The following is a 21,194-nucleotide window of genomic DNA, read 5'->3' as shown; positions in this document are numbered from 1 at the left end:
TCCTCACAAGGCATATTCCATTGACTTGAGTGAGATTGCTTGCATGTGTAAGGCTACTCTCTTGAATAAGAATTTGCAGGATTTCAGCCCTCAAATTTGGATTTCAGGAATTCCCATGAATGATATTGCATTAAAGAGGCTGCTTATTCTCTCTCTTAATATTAGGGGGCTGACTTTGGCTACTATACCAGCCCCCATACACTACTCTGGCAGCTCATAGGGGCTATACAGGAGCTGCAAGAGGCTTGGGGCAAATTTCTCCAGTGCAAGGGTAATGCAGATCCTGTGTAAATATTCCTCACCTCACCCTACTCGCAAGCCCTGGTGTAGGGGGCATATCAGTGGCAGAAGGAGCACGCCAATAACATCAAGTGCTCCAGGGGTTCTGGGCTACTGTGCCTAGGCTATGGGCTGCTATTTCAGCCCTCTAGCAGCCTAGAATTCATAGAGTGCAAACATAACAAAACTGCATCTTTGCCCCCCACCAATCTTGTTGGGCTGCATCTCTCAGGAAGTGGAGTACACCATTTAGCCCTAGGAGTTCAATCATAAGAATTTGTCTCTGACTTGAAATAATAGTGGGATAATTCATTATACTTTTTAAATGTTTTCTTTAGTCTAACTACATACATTTTTAGTTTTCTGTCTTCGTTTTGCCTTAAGGGTTTGGCCCTGATTTTTGATCCTTTTGTCCACACTTTTTAAAAATACTGATTTGTGTCAGAGTTCAGAAGTACAATAGTATCTACAGGAAATATCCATTTAAAATCCATTATATTAAGACAAGGGAAAACATACCAAATTTCAAGTGGAAGACTTCCATCATAGTAGTGGTGCTTAAAAGGCATTGAGAGAATGTTTAAAAAAAATTGCTGAGTGAGCATGCTTGAATTATAGAAGAGAACTTTTATGTGAATGCAGCCCGTTGTGAAGTTTGAGGTGAATAAATCAGTTAATAGCAGAGCAATCCAGTGGAAAACAAAACAACCAACAACTTTTATGTGATCACCATTAAGGTGTAGTAGATCACCTATCTATCAGATAAAAGGATTTTCAAGTAGAATTTAAATTTTTTTCTGCATTATTTTGTTCTATTAGTCATCCTGTAGACTTTCAAATCTAATGAGAAGGTGGCTTGCAATGTGACTCTTTAGTATGTCCTGATCTGTCAGGGTACTTATTCATTTAGCTCTGTAGTCAAGATGATAAATAGCATTTTGTGGCACTTGTGAGAGAAGAAAATGTCGCAGGAAGAAAATATGCCAGTTGGTTCACAGCAAAATTATATGTTTAAAGAGTTGCTGTCAAGGCTAGCAGGCCTAAAATTAGACATATCACTGTGTATGTATTTTCAAGCATCTGTCTGAGTATCACACTGTCCCTTTGCTTTTCCTTGACTGACTGTTCTTCAGAGTTGACAGTGTGTTGAAATGTTAAAGGCAAGCAGGATTCTTGGTATATCCTTTTCAGAGCAGAATAGTTTAACATACAAATAGTCACAGATAGCAACGTAAACAGACCTTAACATGAAATAAATTACATTACACTCACATAACCCCCTTAACATTGCCAGAGTGATATAAAGGGGCTTTAGTGTATAAGAAAAAAAATCACACCTTTCATGTGTCATTTTTTTAACCATGCTGCCAGGAATTTCTTGCAGAACATAATGGCAGTATGCCATATATTATAAATCCAATGTATTCTCTGGCACGCCCGGAGCTACTAATACTGAATTTATTGCAGGATCATCCATTAGAGATGTTTGAATGTAAAAAGTACTGCAGCCTTAATTTTAGGGAACTATTCATGCATATTTTTGGCAAAGATTTCAGTGGCTACCAGAAGACATGTCTGACCCCTAACTGCTGTCAAAAACCTTATTGGAGCTGGTGGGCGTGAGTGCCAACTTTCATTCAGGATAAACATAAGCAGCACATAAGCTTCTTTTTGGAGTAAGATAGCTGAAACAATAGCTTCCACGGAAAACACAAACCACATACAACACCAGTCAGAAACTGAGCTGTGTGGGTGGAATAGTTTTATTGGGATCTGATTGCAAATGCATGGGGCTGTGGATCAGAAGAAGCTGTAGGGAGGCAGAAAGCAACAAGATAGGCACAGCAAACATGGTCCTGAGATAAAGTAAAGAAAGAGAGAGCCTTTTGGCAGAGTGATGGGTTGAAAGAGTCTTGGAATATTGAGCATGGAAACTGTCTCTTGTTTGCTTTCTGCTGTGTTCAGGGAAACAGGACCTTGTGTACGTTCTTTGTAAATAGAGGTATTTCTTTGATACAATCCTGTTCAACTAATTTCTCTTGCTAATGGAAACAACTCTCAAGACCACAAATATTGGCTAACAGCGTGGGTCAAAAGGGGTAATATATAGTTCAAGTACCTTTTTGCAAAATAAAGTCAAGACATGGGACTTCTTACTCTGCGTATTTGTTTAGTATCAGGAAGTGTTTCTATCTGGATTTTGGTTTGTAGAGAAAATGTTCTATAAAGTAATTAATTTTGCAGGACAGGTGAATGCTGCTGTCTGACTTCAGGTAAAACACTTGGTCACTTTTTAGATCCTGATCCTGGAATGAGATCTTTTTGGATTCAAAGGTTCACCTACATAGAGCTCACTGCAGGATTGAGGCCTTAGTTTGTTCTGATCAGTAGTTAATGGAAATGGGTGACACTGTTGAAGAACAGTCTTATTTTACCAGCCTTAGATACTGATCCTGAATAGAAATACAAGTCCAAAGTTGTGATTTTGCATACCTCAAATTTTGGGAGCCAAACTGGAGAAATCTTAAAGGATCCTGATTTTCTCTAGAGTGAGTGCTGAGCACCTCTTTTGTGACTTAATTTTTTTTATAAAAGACAACGTGAAAAATACAAAAAGGTGGATGATTTGCAGTTTGTATATGTTTCCAAGAACCATACGCTTCATGGGATCCCCAAAAGACTTATGCAATTTTACAACTCAAAGCTGCAAGACCAGACAGTACAAAACTAGACAATACTACAAATACATAGTTACAGTGGGGGGTTATAGTAATCAAATAGGCAAAAATGTATACAAATAGGAAAAATAGGGGACCAAAGAGGGATAGAAAAGGAGGAGGGGTTTGAAGGAATGGAAATGTGTTCTTCTTTGAGCAGTCTAAATATTTTTAATCTAAATATATCTAGAAATGCAGTCAAAATTTCTTTGAATCCATATAACTGATCTCTACAGCGATAGGCTATTCTTTCTTTGGTTGTTAACTCAGATCGGTATAACTATCACTGCTCTATTCTGGGCATAAGCCTATATTTCTGTAAAATCATGTACTTGGTGCTCAGCATTTTCTGAAAATCAGGGCCTTTCAAAGTGTCTCAAGCAGCACCCCGAAAAACGGACGCACCCAAAAATCACTAGTCACTTTTGAAAATCTATCTACTGCATGTTCTCTGTGTATATTTTACCGTCAAACATTTTCACAACCTCTGGTTATCATTTAGCTATCAAACTGTGACACATATAGCGCATGCCATGTAAAGTTATTTCATTAGTAAACCCAAGGGTTACCAACATTGTATTTCAAAAATAAGGGACAAATTTTGAAATCTGTATTTCAAAAATTAGCACCCCTGCCTCACCTCTCCTCCCCACCCCTCCAAATATTATCCTCATCAATAATAAGCAGTAGTCACCTACATTCGCCAGGGCTATTTCTTGCTGCTTTTTGCAGCACTTAGCAACTCCCAATCTTGTAGTACAGAGATGAAAAAAAAAAAAAAAAAAAAAGGGATGTCCCTTGTAATAGTGCACTGTTGGTAATCCTAGTAAACACTCATTGTGGCATACATGATCTAAGCCTTGTATACTTGGAGACCACCCTGACTTAAATTCTCCAGGAAAAGCTCCTGAATTCTATAGCACTTCAGTATGACAGACTAGAGATTCTGTGGCATCTTCAGATGATTTTTTTTTAATGGAAGATTTTAGTGAATTAAATATGAAGGTGAACGAAGGCTGGAAATAAATAATACAATCAGTATAGTATCCCTTGATAATAAATAATACAATCAGTATAGTATCCCTTGATAATAAATTCAGTTTATGCTGTCTAAATTTTCAGTGTAATGCAGAACTTTGAATTGAAAATGTATAACTGCATTGTAGAAGTTGTTGGGGGAAGCAGGAATTTTGGCAGCTAATGAAGGAATAATTCTTTTGGCAGCAGCAAGGTGTGGGAGGCAGTTTGGGATTGTAGGATAAACACTTTAGGTATATATTTGTGCTGAAATCAGTGATACAGCTAATAGTTGACATTTAAATTGTAATCATTAAGCTTTTGAATTAACACTCCATTGATATAAGTGGGCCAGATCACAACTCCCATTCAAAGTCTATGGAGTTTGAGGGCACTCAGTACCCCAAAGGACCAGACCTAGCATGTAAAGTACTTCTCTTGTAGCCACTGTAGGCTTTTAACAGGGAAGATCACTGTTTACTTATGAGTATTCTAGTGAGAAAATGCTCTATTTCCTAATATTTTAAGGCCCAGTCTCAGGATGTGCGGAGTACCCTTAACTTTGATTAACTTCAGTGAGCAATGACGATGCTTCCTATCTTTAAAGATCAAACCATTACTCTCACATTTCTGAAGCTGTGTGATTGCATGGATCTGTTGACTGGTGCTTCTTCAGGTTTTATATTTAGTTTATAATTCAAAGTTATTAATGAATTACCTGTATGATTTAGCTGTATCAGTCACACAGCTTTTTTTGTTCAGTGTTTAATCAGATGTGTATGACAAAAACAGTTGATGAAATATCTCAAGCTGTAGTTTTCATTTTATTCTTCAAGTTTTACAAAGACAAATGATACAGCAGTAGCATCTACTTCCAAAATAATTATTTTTCCAGGGGCACTACCAATGCAAAACAAAACCATTTTTTCTTTCGCATGAATCTCTAGAGACAGACTTTTTTGAGGGTTACAAAAAAAGCAGACAGCTTTGGATTTCATTAGAACATCTGAATCTATCTAGCAATGAAATGCAGTAGTAAGCAAAATTGGCTCTTGGTGGTGCCAAAGCCTAAAACATTACTACTCAAAAATTCCACATAAAACAAAATGTGCTGTTAGTGTGTGTCATAGTGATATCTAGACCATTATTGCTAGTGGCTAATAAGCAGATAACAAAAATCAAATATTCAATACATTTTTGACTAGTGTGACGGGGCAAGGCCAGATGGCTATAGAAAAGTAGTGGGAGATAAATATATTAGCTCCAGGCTAAACAAATCCCTGGTACCAGGTTAAGTGAAATGGAAGCTGCTCCAGGTCAATTTAGACACCTGGGGCCAATTAAGAACTTTCCAGAAGGCAGGGAGAAGGCTAGGTTGATTGGGACACCTGAAGCCAATCAGGGGCTGGCTGAAACTAGTTAAAAGCCTCCCAGTCAGTCAGGTGGGTGAGCATGTCAGGAGCTGTGGAAGGAAGCTGCACTGTTGGAGAGGCTGAGTAGTACACACCATATCAGGCACAAGGAAGGAGGCCCTGAGGTAAGGGTGAAGTGGAGCTTGAGGAAGTGAGGGCTGCTGTGGGGGAAGTAGCCCAGGGAATTGTACATGTCATGTTTCTAAAAGGTCAGCTACCATAGCTGATACTATTAGGGTGCCTGGGCTGGAGCCCGGAGTAGAGGGTGGGCCCTGGCTCCCCCCCCAGCACCTTTGCCTCCAGATTAATCACTGAGACCGGGAGACATCAGAGACTGTGCAAGGAAGGATAACTTCTCCTCACCTCCCTTGCTGGCTTATGATGAAAATGGCTCAGTAGACTGTGACCCTTGTCTCTAGAGAAAGAAGGGTTACGTGGAGGGTCACAGTGAGCCTCTGAGGCTAGCGAAATCCGCCAGGAAACGCGGGACCCACGGAGGCAAGGACAGAGCTTTGTCACGACTGGTGTTAGCAGTGGGATTTCGTTCACAGTGTGGCAGAAGAAAGAGGTTTAAAAAAAAAAGCGCACTGGGGTTTTGGATTTTATTTATTTATTTTGGTTGTTGTTTGTTTGCTTTGTACCACAATGGAGGAGGTGGTAAGAGCTCTGGTACAAGCCACAGCAGCCCAGCAGGAGGCCACCCGGGTTCAGGCCATGGCACAACAGGAGTCTATGCGGCTACAGCAGGAAACCAATCAATTATTGATGAGCCAGGCGACCCAAGATCGTGCCCTCTTGAGGGAGGTGGTGGACCAGCTGAAGATCCTCACCACCCAGGGCCGGGGGTCTGACAGGATGCGAACCCTGAGGGCCACTGGTTGTCTGCCAAAGATGACGTCAGGAGATGACGTACAGGCATATCTCCTCTCATTCAAAAGGACTGCTCAGCGTGAGGCATCGCCCCAGGAGCGCTGGGCCAGCATTCTTGCCCCTTTTTTGTGTGGAGAGGCCCAGAAGGCCTACTTTGACTTGCCTGCCACGGATGCCACTGACTATACCCGTCTGAAGGCAGAGATCCTAGCACGATCAGGGGTAATGGCAGCGGTAAGGGCCCAGAGGTTCCATGAGTGGAAATACCAGGAGAACAAACCCCCGAGGTCCCAGCTATTCAACCTCATACACCTCGCACGGAAGTGGTTACAGCCCGAGGTGTGCAGGCCGGAGGAGATTTTTGAGACCCTGGTCATCGACCATTACATGCGGGGACTGCCGCCAGATCTCCGCAAATGGGTAGGCCAGAACGATCCGTCCACATACAACGAGATAATCACACTGGTAGAAAGATGGATGACAGCCAGGGAACTGACCCGACTACCCAAGGAAGGCCGCTTTCGAAGCAAGCACCCGATCCCAACCCTGGGAGGTTGGGCAGCCAAACCCCTGGGGAGTCCTAGGTGGAAGGGGGGGGGGGGCGAAAACCAGCGGGGACCCCAGAAGGAAGGGATTGGCCTGAGTGGGAGGAACCCTGGGATTAAACCCAGGATAGGGGAGTGATTAAAAGCAATTATAGATGTTATGCATGTGGGGAGTGGGGACACATAGCAGCACAGTGTCCCAGCACCGAGGAGCCTATGCAATGTAACTTGGGGGATTGGGAGGTCCCATGCTCCCTTATCCACCTTGCGGGGGTCGCATTAGCCCTGCATAATTACACCAGGCCAGTGAGGATAAATGGAACAGAGACTACAGTGCTTGTGGACTCTGGGAGTGCTATCACCCTCATATCGGGTAAGCTGGTAAAAAACAGTCAGCTACTACAAGCCAAACGCGTAGCAGTGACGTGCGTGCATGGGGCCATGAGCCATTACCCCAGCATCCCAGTGGAGATAGAGGTTCAGGGAAACCCCACTGAGGTGACCGTGGGCGTAGTTCCTAAACTTCCATATCCTGTAGTCATTGGCAGGGACTATCCAGGGTTTGATAATTTACTCCCCCCGGAGAGGCTGGAGGGAGGTGGGAACCCTGAGGACAGCGACTCGTCACCGGGGGAATGTCAACCCCCGACATTCGCTGAGATTTCTCAGGATCTGTTCTCAGCCCTCCGAAAGACCCGGAAGACAGAAAAAGAGAGGAAGGCTGCAAAGGCCTTGGGAACCCGGATCCTGACCCAGGGCCAGAAGACCTCCCTAGTAGGCAGATGGACGCGAGCAGCCAACAGAGAAACTTCCGTGGTCCCAGACCTTACTTTATAGTGAAGAAAGATCTCCTATACCGCGTGGTGCAAATGCAGGAGCAAGAGATACAACAACTTCTGGTGCCACGAAAACATCAAAAAGCCATATTGAGTCTCGCCCACAGTCACCAGTTTGGAGGACACCTAGGGGTAGAGAAAACCCAGGCACAGATCCTGCAGAGGTTCTTCTGGCCAGGAGTACATGAAGATGTCCGGCGATACTGCACCTCTTGTCCGGAGTGTCAGTTACATACCCCTCGCCCGCACTTGCGGGCTCCTTTGATACCTCTTCCAATAATAGAGGTTCCTTTCGAACGGATAGCCATGGATCTGGTAGGGCCCCAAGAGAAGACAGCTCAGGGCCACCAACATGTGCTTGTGGTACTGGACTATGCAACCCGGTACCCGGAAGCTGTTCCCCTGCGCAACACAGCTTCCAAGACAATAGCTAAGGAGCTAATACAGATCTTTGCCCGGGTTGGGCTACCCAAGGAGATATTGACTGATCAAGGGACACCTTTCATGTCCAAGTTGATGAAAGATCTCTGTTCATTGCTCCATGTACAAGCCCTACGGACCTCTGTATACCACCCGCAAACAGATGGCCTCGTGGAAAGGTTCAATAGGACCCTCAAGGCCATGATCAGGAAAGTGGTGAGCCGGGATGGGAAAGATTGGGATACCCTATTGCCTTACCTCATGTTTGCCATCCGGGAGGTTCCGCAAGCCTCCACGGGTTTCTCTCCATTCGAACTACTATATGGGCGCCACCCTTGGGGCAAATTGGGTATAGCCAGAGAAGCCTGGGAAGAGGAGCCAAATCCCAGAAGGAACATAGTTGAGCATGTACTGCAGATGAGAGATCGGATAGCCCGAGTTACGCCCATTGTTCAGGAGCACTTAGAGAGAGCACAGGAGACCCAACGAACCCATTATAACCACCAAGTGAAGCTTCGACGGTTCCAACTAGGGGGATTGGGTGATGGTACTGGTGCCCACAGCAGAAAGTAAACTGTTGGCCCAGTGGCAGGGACCCTACAAAATAATCGAAGCCATGGGAGAGGTGAACTATAAGGTGCGGCAGCCAGGCCGCTGGAAATCGGAGCAAATTTACCACATCAATCTTCTAAAACCTTGGCACGATCGAGAGGCATGCTTAGTCATGCAGGAGACCCTTCCCCAGGAGGATAACTTACATGAGCAAGTGAGGATATCATCCGACTTGACGCCAAGCCAAAAGATCAAGGCAGACGACATGATTAATCTCAACCGAGATGTGTTCTCTACAAAACCAGGGCGGACGACTGAGACCTATCACCATATCCGCACGATCCCCAGAGCCAAGGTAACATTGAGACCCTACCGAATCTCAGCAGCCAAAAGAGAAGAAATCAAGGCCGAAGTAAAGAAAATGTTAGAATTAGGGGTTATTGAAGAATCTTACAGTCAGTGGTCCAGTCCAATTGTTCTAGTGCGTAAACCTGACGGTACCATGAGATTCTGTAATGACTTTCGCCGACTGAATGAAATATCCCAGTTTGATGCATACCCCATACCACGCATCGACGAACTGGTTGACCGACTGGGTAGTGCCCGATTCTTGACTACACTGGATCTGACAAAAGTGTACTGGCAGATTCCTCTGACCAAAGAAGCTAAAGAAAAGACAGCATTCTCCACCCCGGATGGGCTATTCCAGTACACCGTGCTCCCTTTTGGGCTACATGGGTCCCCAGCCACATTCCAGTGCCTCATGGATAAGCTGCTGCAGCGGCATACCTAGATGATCTCATCATTTATACGCCAGACTGGGGAACCCACTTGGAGAAAGTTGAGGCAGTACTGCGCACCTTAAGGCGGGCTGGCCTCACTGCTAATCCCGCTAAATGCGCCATAGGGCTAGCAGAGGCTAGGTACCTGGGATATATTGTGGGAAGGGGCATAGTGAAGCCCCAAACGAATAAGCTAGAGGCAATTCAAAACTGGCCCCAGCCGACCCGAAAGAAGCAGGTCCGTGCGTTCCTAGGCTTGGTAGGCTACTACTGACGGTTTATTCCCCACTTCGCCACTAGGGCAAGTCCCCTAACGGACCTGGTGAAGGCCCGAGGTCCAGACATGGTAAAGTGGACCAACGCAGCAGAGGGGGCATTTACAGACCTTCGGACGGCCCTCTGTAATGACCCCATACTCATAGCCCCGGACTTTAACAGGGAATTTATTTTACAAACAGATGCTTCCGAGGTGGGGTTGGAGCAGTTCTGTCGCAAATGGTGGGAGAAGAGGAACACCCGATCCTCTACCTAAGCAGAAAGCTTCTCCCAAGAGAATAGAAATACGCAGTAGTCGAGAGAGAATGCTTTGCTGTCAAATGGGCTATGGAGACAGTGCATTATTACCTCTTAGGCCGGCGATTTACTCTTGTGACGGACCATGCACCCCTCCAGTGGATGCAGCGGAATAAGGAAAAGAATGCAAGGGTCACCAGGTGGTTCTTATCCCTCCAATCCTTCCAGTTCCGCATACGGCACAGGGCTGGATGCCACCATGGCAACGCTGATGGTCTGTCACGAGCATACTGCCTGGCGTCCCAAGTTGCCCAACTCTGTGGTGTTGAGCGGGGGGGGGGAATATGTGATGGGGCAAGGCCATATGGCTCTAGAAAAGTAGTGTGAGATAGATATATTAGCTCCAGGCTAAACAAATCCCTGGTACCAGGTTAAATCAAATGGCAGCTGCTCCAGGTCAGTTAAGACACCTGGGGCCAATTAAGAACTTTCCAGAAGGCAGGGAGAAGGCTAGGTTGATTGGGACACCTGAAGCCAATCAGGGGCTGGCTGAAACTAGTTAAAAGCCTCTCAGTCAGTCAGGTGGGTGTGCATGTCAGGAGCTGTGGAAGGAAGCTGCGCTGTTGGAGAGGCTGAGTAGTACACACCATATCAGGCACAAGGAAGGAGGCCCTGAGGTAAGGGTGAAGTGGAGCTTGAGGAAGTGAGGGCTGCTGTGGGGAAAGTAGCTCAGGGAATTGTACATGTCATGTTTCTAAAAGGTCAGCTACCATAGCTGATACTATTAGGGTGCCTGGGCTGGAGCCCGGAGTAGAGGGTGGGCCCGGGCTCCCCCCCCCACCTTTGCCCCCTATTTAATCACTGAGACTGGGAGACGACAGAGACTGTGCAAGGAAGGATAACTTCTCCTCACCTCCCTTGCTGGCTTATGATGAAAATGGCTCAGTAGACTATGACCCTTGTCTCTAGAGAAAGAAGGGTTACGTGGAGGGTCACAGTGAGCCTCTGAGGCTAGTGAAATCTGCCAGGAAACGCAGGACCCACGGAGGCAAGGACAGAGCTTTGTCACACTAGTTACATTGAAAAATACTGGAGTTCTCAAAAGAGCAGGTGTGAAAATAAGATAGAGAAGCTACAGATATTTTATATGGGGGGAAAAATAGCTATCTGTAATGGGATACACTCACCTCATGCAAGCACCCTTTGGTCAAGTGTGCGCGTGCCTGCAGTTTTTTCTCCGCTCACAGTGCCCCCTGTCAGCTGCTGCGCTTGTCAGACAGGTCTTCAGTGACTCAGCCCTCCAGCCAAGTCACACACAGTCCATGTGCGAAACAAACCAACCCCTTCCATTGTACAGTCCAAAATGTCCTGCAGCCCTCCTTGGGCTCAGTCTTCTAACAGTCCAACAGGGCCTGTAGCAGGATTCTCTCTGTTGGCATCAACCTAAGGGACCTCCCTGGGCTGAGGCCCTTAATTAGTCCAACAGGGGCCTATTGCAGTACCCCCTCAGGTGGTGCATCTTCCTGTAGCCCTTCCTAGACTCAGTCTTTAAGCAGTCCAACAGGGCCCATTACGGTACCCTCGATTGGTCCAGCTAGTTTGCAAGGTTCCTATGCAGGTACTGAGCAGCACCTGGAGGGCTTCTTCCCTGGGGACACCTTGCCTCTACTTGAGTCCTCAGTGACCCCAGCTTTCCTGCTGGGCCACCCCTCTTGGGCTCAGTTCGCTGACCGCAGCTCCCCGCTGAGTCAGTCCCAGTGCAGCCGCCTTCTCTGGGCTGCCACAGTTCTAATTCCCTTCCTTAGGATGTATCCACTTCCCCCCAGTGGCTGATGGGGGGAGGACCTGGTCCCACCCATTGCTCCAGGCCCCAACTCAGGGACCCTCTAGGTAGCAGCCACATGCTGCATCCCTTTACTAATTGCTGCTCTACATTTCCCTGGGCCACTTCCCCATAGCCCATCTTAGTTGAGTCCCAGCAGCCAGCATCTCCTTCCTCTTGTCCCTGCCAATAACTAACTGCTTAGTTCCAGCAGCCCCCCCAGAAGCTATTCTCATACTCCCCCAGTCCCTACCAACAACTGATCTGTCCAGCCCTTTCAGCCACTGCAGCCAGCCAGGAGCACCTTTCACTCCCCCATTCTGTGCCAGCAGACTGAACTCACTCTGGCCCAGCAGCTCCTTTTACACAGGACTGCTGGGCCCTGACTGGCTGCTCCCTGCAGCCTCTTTTCTGATTGGCTGCATCCCATGCAGTCACTCTAGGGAGCTTAGAGGACCCTCTCCACTACCCTTTTCTGGGGTGGGGTGTGGCAAGACATCCACCAGGGGCCCTGAGGGCCTAGTCCACCCCGTCACACTATCTAAACTGTGAAATCTTTGCTCATTAGATAAATAGATTCTCTGAACATTTGTTACCTTTTTTTCTACTGAAAGACTCACAACAGTTAATATTGAGGAAACAACAGATTTACATAGTTGTGAAAATTACTTAGTTAGGCAGTAAACATCCTTGCACAAAACTGTCATGTGCCCTCATTGCAAATTCAGTTGAAAGGAGGAGGCAGAATTGCCTTATCAGGGACCAAATCGCAGAGGTCTTTTAAAAAAAAAAAAAAAAAGCTTGTGTTACGGTTGTATGTTGTTAGTATTTTGAAGACTTCCACTCATTTCTGTTACACTTGGTCCAATCATGCTATGTATCACTTTGGGCCAAATTCTGCTCATTTTACATGTGCGAGTAAAGTCAAACTGACTGCAATGGGACTATTTGCATGTGTGAGAAAAGCTGGATTTGACATACATTTTTCAAGCAAAAAGTTGCTGTCTCCAGCACTGTCTTCTTATGGTTTGTTTGAACCATACCCCTCTAACTGAACTCTAATCTTTCTGTTAGAAACTCCATTTCTTTTGCTGTGGAGTGCCTCAAAATTTTTACTTTCATCTCCTAGCTAACTCTTAACTTCTTGCTATTAAATGTTTCAAAGACTAATGTTAATCTGGGTAAAGAGCTCTTGGCTGAGATTAAGACAGGGTCTTTGCTATCTTCTGCTGGTCTAAATATTGGTATATGACTCCTAAGGCAGAAAGTTTGTTGTGAGGAGGTTGTGGTGACAGAAAGTGGCTGCAACCTTTGTCTATCAGGAGGACTTGGGGGGCTACTGCAATCCAAAAATGGGTGGCAGTCTCCAGGAATGGTGACTGGTCAGGGTGGCTGGGGGATGCAGTAAGTTGGCACGTTACTTGAGAAGCCTCAGGTGGCAGAGCCCTGATAGCAATTTGAAGCTGTCTTTGCCTAGCAGAAACCTTGAGGGAACTGTAACATCACCTCCCTGGGCCGTTGGGATTTAAATCTCCCACAGCCCATGGAGGTATGAGGAATACCTTCCTGCAAACAACTTGGATGAATCTAGCCCTTTGATGTCCCATGTCTCCAACTCTGCTATCATTCTCCCTAACCCTTAAAACACTGGAATTTTCCATTTGGTGAGCCAAATAAATCTTTAGACAGATACGTATATAGACCCACTGTCTCAGTAGTTCAAAAACCAGTCGGAGAACACTTCAATCTCTCTGGTCACTCGATTACAGACCTAAAAGTGGCAATTCTTCAACAAAAAAACTTCAAAAACAGACTCCAACGAGAGACTGCTGAATTGGAATTAATTTGGAAACTGGATACAATTAACTTAGGCTTGAATAGAGACTGGGAGTGGATCGGTCATTACACCCATTGTTTAATGTTCTCTGTGTATATAAAAATCTCCCCACTGTATTTTCCACGGAATGCATCCGATGAAGTGAGCTGTAGCTCACGAAAGCTTATGCTCAAATAAATCTGTTAGTCTCTAAGGTGCCACAAGTACTCCTTTTCTTTTTGCAAATACAGACTAACACAGCTGCTACTCTGAAACCTGTCTCAGTAGGGTTAACTCAGGTGTTAGTTCTACATCTTAATCTTGCCTGATGTCAGCTTTGACCCTGAACTTACTTTTGTCTCCCATAACTCCCTTATCTATAAATAAGCCTGTCCATTACCTCTTCTGGAACATTGCAAGAATTTGTCCTTATCTTGACCCTGTTCTCTGCTGAAATCCTTATTCATGCTTCTATCACTTCACATCTTGACTATTGCATTTCTGTCTTTTATAGTTTTCCTGAATCACTACCTTATAAACTTCAAGGAGTCCAGAATGCCATGCCATGACTGCTTTCTTGCTTCAGGAAATGAGACTATATCAACCCCATCATTTCTCACCTTCACTGGCTTCCTATCCATATCTGAATCCAATTAAAAAATGACTTGCTGGTTTTCAAAACTCCATATGAACTCATTCCACGCTGTTTCTCTGACCTGATAGCCCCCCATTCCCCTGCTTACTCATCTGCCTTTCCAGTGTTATCCTCATCTCTGTTCCTTCATCTTGACTCATCACATTTGACGTTTGCTTGACCTATCAATCTGAAACTTTGTTCTTCTCTCCAAGTTACAGAGACACTCTGCTTTTAGCACTTTCTGGTGCACTATTATGAAGTCTTCTCAATTTCTTACCAGTAAGTGGCAGTATGTGATTAATCTTGCAGGTGCTGGTGAATGTTAAATAGTTCCTGTAGAATTCTTTTTTCTCTGTGCATATTATTAATGTACTTACATCTGATACTCCAGAAGAAGCCTTTTACTTTCCTCAGGATAGTGAGACTGGATTCTTAAAAATGTAGTAGTATAAGTAGAAAAAGTATACAGAATTTTGCAAATTTTTGCTTTCACGGTATATTAAAGGGATATAGATGCCCATATTGTTTGGAATTTGGATACAAGTATACTGAAATATATGTGGAGATGTATGACGTTTTTTATACTTACCAGTATATATTTAGGGGTAGATTTTCAAACATATTAGGCAACCTACTCTCATTGACTTTCATTGGGAGTGGGGCATCTAATTGCTCTTTCTGCCTTTGAACATCTTCCCTTTAACATATACCCCGGACAAAAACTTAGTTAAGATTATTTTAATGTTGAGAGTACATATCAATAATTTAGGATTAAATACATTCTTCTTCAAGGGCCTCCATGCATTACTATTTCTGGGATATGATACTCCTGGAGTCGAACTGCAGAACTACTGTGAAAAGCCATGACTATTGGGAATGACAGAGATCTCATGACAAGGTGACTTCTTCACCCAATTCTGTATAAGGGAGTACATCCCCTGCCATCACAGAGAGCAAATGGAATTCATCTTCATGTCCACAGATGAGACCTTCCCTTAGCCTAGTTTAAGATTTTCTTATAAAAAATCATTTAGGATAGTTTAGTGAGGATATCCCTTTCCTTGTCCTGGGAGACTTTGGCTCCTTACCGGGACCATGTCAGACCCAGAGCCCCATAAGTGTTTTCAGAAGGTGCATCCTGTGCCCATCCATTGTACTGGAGACCAACGCGCAACTCTAGTGTCTTGTATGTCTGGGCAAGACCCTCTCAATAAAGCACTGTTTTGCTGTGCCCTCACTTCTCATGCTGGAAGGGAGAAACACGTGGGGCTCCAGGCTCATCTAGCTTCTTGATGCCTGCATCCTGATACTCTAGTGGGCCCATTCAGGGAATTAAAACCAGACTCTGTGTTGAGGTCCTCTGACACATGACCCCAGGCTCACTTTGCTTCTCTGGCCACCTTCTGTTATGGGTTCAAGACTGGAATATCCTATGTCTTATGCTGGGAGTGAAGCTCTCATCCAGCACCAGTTAAATCATAAGCAGCACTGAAGACCAAACCACCACTGCCTGTAAAGGCCTCAATAGCCTTGATGCTGATGCAGGAAGCACCCACCTAAGTGTTTACCTTCACCTGGCACCACTGACCTTGGGATATTGGACTTCTTTCGTTGCCTCAAATCCAGGCATCATGGAATGATATCATGCAAGGCCCTCTTGTGTTACGCTTGTGGCTCTACATAGAGGACTCCGTGAAGGCCATTTTGGAAGGCCACTTTGGTGGCAGTGCCAATACTCCTTTTGGTACCAATGCCCTCAACCAGAGCCTATTCTTCATCTGGCGCCGGTACAACCTTCCTTACTGGCACCAGATCCCTTACATATGCAGGGGGATCTGCCTATATTTGAGGAATGGAAATGAGGCTTCAGAGAAACCATACAAGTTACCTTTGGAGGAAAGTACAGAGCTCCACAGCAGAAAAACAGAGCAGTGCTTCATCTGTTTATCATCCTGATGATCAAAGATATTTTCAGGAGCAAATGGAACAACTGCAAATACTCTCCAACTGCAAACAAGGGTCAAAGCATTGGAAAAATCTGATTCCCTATTTGACATATCTCAAATGCAGACCATGGAGAATTTGGCTCTGCCTCTTAGCTCTGGCTGTCCCAATCCAGGTAAGGATATCTGTCTATTTCCCCTTTCTTCTCTTCTCTTACCCAACTGTGGTCTCCTGTGTCAGTTGAAGGACATACAAAATTCTCCAGCTAACATCATGGTGATGCCTGCAGCACAAGAGAGAGTCGGGGCAACAAAATGTTTCATTCGACTTCTTCTGACAGAGAGGAACATAAACTAAGTGCATTTGGCAGCTCTTAGTCAATAAGCCTTCAGATGGTCAACTATCAGGCGATTGCCTCACTACAGTTTGTTTTCTGGGATGCCAGGATCCCTGTATTTGTATTCTCTTCTGTAAAAAACAGAGGATGTAGTCATATCATATGATGATGATAACTCTCTTTCCATTCCATTAGTATCTCAGGCGTATGTTAATCAGCAGCTACTAAAGACAGACATTTTAAAATCAGCAGGTCCAGATAACTTGCATCCAAGAGTTTTAAAAGAGCAGGCTGAGTTGGTTGCTGGACTGTTAATACTGGCTTTCAATAAACCTTGGAACACTAGGGAAATTCTAGAAGACTGGAAGAAAGCTAATGTGCCAGTTTTTACAAAGGGCAAACTGGATGACCCAGGTAATTTTAAGTCTGTCAGTCTGACATCAATCCTGGGCATGATGATGCAGGCCTCTGTTAATAAAGAATAAAAGAGGGTAATATAATTAAAGCCAATCAACATGGGGTTATGAAAAATAGATATAGTCAAACTTGATATCTTTTTGATGGGCATACAAGTTTGTTTGCAAGTTTATTAACGATAATAGTGTTAGGTAATGTACTTAGACTTCTGTAAGCCATTTGACATGGTACTACATCACATTTTGATTAAAGAACTTGAACAAGTGAAAATAGTGTGGCACAGATTAAATGGATTAAAAGATGATTAACTGACAAGTGTCAAAATGTAAATGGAGAATCATCACCGAGTGGAGGGTGTTTGTAGTGGAGTCCTGCACAGATCAGTTCTTGGCCCTACACTATTAACATATTTATCAATGACCTGGAAAAAAACAAAGTCATCATTGATAAAGTTTGTAGATAACACAAAAATTGGGGAAATGGTAAATAATGAAGAGGACAGGTCACTGATACAGAGCGATCTGGATCACTTGGTATGCTGGGTGCAAGCAAACAATATGTGTTTTAATACAGCTAAATGTAAATGTATACGTCTAGGAACAAAGAATGTAGGCCATACTTACAGGATGCAGGGGGCTCCATTCTGGAAAGCAGTGACTCTGAAAAAGATTTGGGGGTCAGGGTAGATATGAGCTGAACATGGGCTCAAAGTGTGATGCTCTGGCCAAAAGGACTAAGGCAATCCTTGGCTGCATAAACAGAGGATTCTTGAGTCAGAGAAGAGAGATTATTTTACCTCTGTATTTGACACTGGTGCGACTGCTGCTGGAATACCGTGCCCAGTTCTGGTGTCCATAATTCAAGAAGGATGTTGATAAATTGGAGAGGGTTCAGGGAAGAGCCATGAGAATGATTAAAGGATTAGAAAATATACCTTATAGTGACAGACTCACGGACTTAGTCTATTTAACTTAACAAAGAGAAGGATAAGGGATGACTTAATTACAGTCTATAAGAATCTGCATGGGGAACAAATATTTAATAATGGTCTCTTCGAACCGTGAATTGTATAACACGATCCAATGGCTGGAAGTAGAAGGTAGACAAATTCAAACTGGTAATGAGGCATACATTTTTAACAGTGAGTGTAATCACCAAGTTTCCAAGGGTTGTGATGGATTCTTTATCACTGGCAATTTTAAAATCCAGATTGGAAGTTTTTTAAAAAGATTCACTCTAGGAATTATTTTGCGAAGTTCTATGGCCTGTACTATACAAACAAGATGATCACAGTGGTCCCTTCTGGCATTAGAATGTATGACTCTCAGATTTCTTGCCAGAGGAACAGAAGAAAGCGGGCAAGACTCTGGTCACCAAAGGTCATTGTGGTGGGTTCCCCCCGAGGTCCCACTTAGAACTGGGATACCATTGAGCCTGCCTGTTCCACCAGTCTGGGTTCCCCTTACTCTGTGCTGCTGTGACAGGCTCTCAAGCCCCCTTCCAGCACACACACAAGTAGAGACACACCCAGTTGCAGTTATATTCACACAGATGCTGAGATCAGCTCTGCATGGGAGAGCTCAGCTAAGGAATTGCCCAGCACACAAGTGCACACCTCCTCTGGAGTGTAAACCCAAAATTGTATCGTCTTGCACTGCACAGAGAACTATATAGCATAAGATCATAAAATTCTCCCTCTCCCTCAGTGTGGAGAGAGATATGCAACAGCTTTCTGCTCCAAGTAGGAGTTCTACACTGGTTTTAGAGACAAACCAAGACAAGTTTATTAACTACAAAAGATAGATGTTCAGTGATTATAAGTGATAGCAAACAGATCAAAGCAGATTACCTTAGTAATTAAACAAAAAACGCAAACTGAGTTTAACACACCAGATAGGTAGGATATGAATTAGCAAATTCTCACCCTGAGTGATAAACAGGCTAGCAGATTCTTAAGCACAAGTTGCCTTGGCTTTCCCAGGTTTTCATACACAGGCTAAAAATCCTTCCAGCCTGGAATCATCAATCACTTCTCACAGTTCAGTCTTTGTTCCTCAGGTGTTTCCAGGTGTGTTGTTGTGGGGAGAGTGAGGTGCCCCCATGATGTCATTTTCCCCCTTTTATATCCTCTCCCCACTTGCGGGAAAGCTCTTTTGCTGTGACCTGGGTCAAACAGTTCCCATTGTGTAGTGCTATCTCTGAGAGGTTTCTGTTGTACACGGTTCCTGGAATAATCCTTGTGCTGGTGTGCATTTCCTCAATAAGCCATTAACATTGTTTGGTCCTTTTACTGTCCTACCTGAAAGGCTGGTTGTGGGTGTTCTCAACTTCATGTTTCAGCACCACATACATAGCCACACTTCAGAACTTTACATACATCAATAGCACATACAATCCAATGAGATATTACTGTCTAGCAGATCAAGACTTTTAGAATGACACCTCACAAGGCATACTTTGTATAAGACATATCCTAATTACATGACAGTGGTGAATATTGGGGTGTCAGGGTGTGACAGTTGTATGCTTGCTGACACTCTCTAAGAGAAGCATATAATGCTTCAGACACCAGTGCAAGGCCAATGGCTACAGGAGTGGCTCTTAGGAGGTACTCCTGGCTTAGATCTTCTGGTCTCACATTTGACTATCATGGAAAATTTAAAACATTTCATCTGGGGGCAATGGCCTTTTAAGCATAAAAAAGGAGGTGACCCTGAAGAAGATCAAAGGTCACTAAGGCCGCTGCCCACTTCCTGGAACTAACACAGCCCTCTTACTCAGCTGAGAGGAGGTTCTCCTACCTGTCACTCCATTTGCAGAAACAGACTTCCTTAACACCAAGGGATGTAGTCCCAGAGGTGGTAGAATCCTCTTCCTAAACCTACTACTGGCAAACAACCTCAGCATTATAGGAGCATGATTCCTCATTGCATGTTCTCATAGCCCTTAGCAGCAGCCCCCAAACATCAATTTTGATATAACTGAGTGCTATACACTGATTTGCATCTCTGATGGGGTACACAAACCCCACAGGGGACCACAAGGGGTTAAGGAGCTCCATCTGGCCACACCTGCAAGACATGCACAGTCTGGAGAAGGAGTTTAAAAGAGAAGCTGAACAGCTCACTTGTGAGCAGACCAGGGAAGAGAGCAAACTTCAACCCTCAGCTCCTGAGAAAGGGCTGACTGAAGACAGGAACTTCCCTGACAACCACTGCCTGAAAGTCCCTCCCTGAGGGAAGGGAAGGCCTGACCCTGATACACCCTGAGAGAGAGCCATTCCCCTCTCTCTGTTACTAACTCAGTTTATTTGTGTTAATTCCCTTTGCTTTTTGTTTACGGATTATACCGAAAGGAGAGGGACTTTGAAGTGACTTGGCCGGAGAGCAGCCTGCAACAACAGACCCCAGTGGCGAGAGATCTGCCACAACACACCCTGCCCCAAGGAGATGCCAGTAATGAACCGATCCTTTTACAGCACCACATCTCGTGTCCATCCTCCCTCATCTGCTCCCTTTGGACTTTATCTCTCCTCTCATAGAATCTGATGCAAGATTACTTCCAACAGTGGTTACTAGACATCATCAGCGACAGATATTCCATCCAGTTCTGCATCAGGCCACCTCGCCATCTCTCTCTTCCTCCTTAAGGACCCATTTCAAGAGAAAGTCCTGCTGGGAAAAGTGGATTCCCTCCTCAGGAAAGGAAAAATAGAAGAGGATCTGTAGGAACACAGTGAAGGAATTTATTTTTGGTATTTCCTGGTCTGTTAGAAGAGCAATAGTTTGAGATACATCCAAAACCTCAAACATCAACAGGTACATAAGAGCATTCAAGTTCAGGACACTTAATCTAAGGGACATTATCCATTCCTTATCTTGGGGAAATTGGTATGCAGCTCTCAACTTTCACATGGCAAACAAACAGAGTCTGGATGTTCTGTGTTGTGACAAGACACTACCACTTCAAAATCCTTCCTTTTGGCTTGTCCACTTCTTGTACATCTTCACTAAGTGCCTTGTGGTGGCGGCCCTTTCTTATAAAAACATTAAATTCTTTTAGGCACCACTTGAGCTGGACTGGCTTATCAGTCTGCCACCATCTCTTTTTAGAAACAATTCCAGTTATAATACTTTCCCAACTCTCAAAAGTGTCTCTTCCATCCCATCCTTCAACAGCTAAAGAAATAATAATCTACATAATCCATGGATAATCGGTGTTGAAGGGAAAAAAAATTCTTTTTGAAGCCAGTGTTGCTGCATGGAGTGCCAACACTGA

General features: G+C 44.5%; 1 protein-coding gene across 1 annotated transcript in view; it reads left to right on the top strand.

The window, feature by feature from the left end:
- RSPH14 (radial spoke head 14 homolog) overlaps nt 1-21,194 on the top strand; it is a 200,183-nt gene that overhangs the window by 4,175 nt on the left and 174,814 nt on the right. The window lies entirely within an intron of this gene.

Source organism: Chelonia mydas, chromosome 15, assembly GCF_015237465.2.
Source record: "Chelonia mydas isolate rCheMyd1 chromosome 15, rCheMyd1.pri.v2, whole genome shotgun sequence".
NCBI lineage: Eukaryota > Metazoa > Chordata > Testudines > Cheloniidae > Chelonia > Chelonia mydas.
Note: the sequence above shows the minus strand (reverse complement) of the source record. Positions and strands in the feature narration are given on the sequence as shown.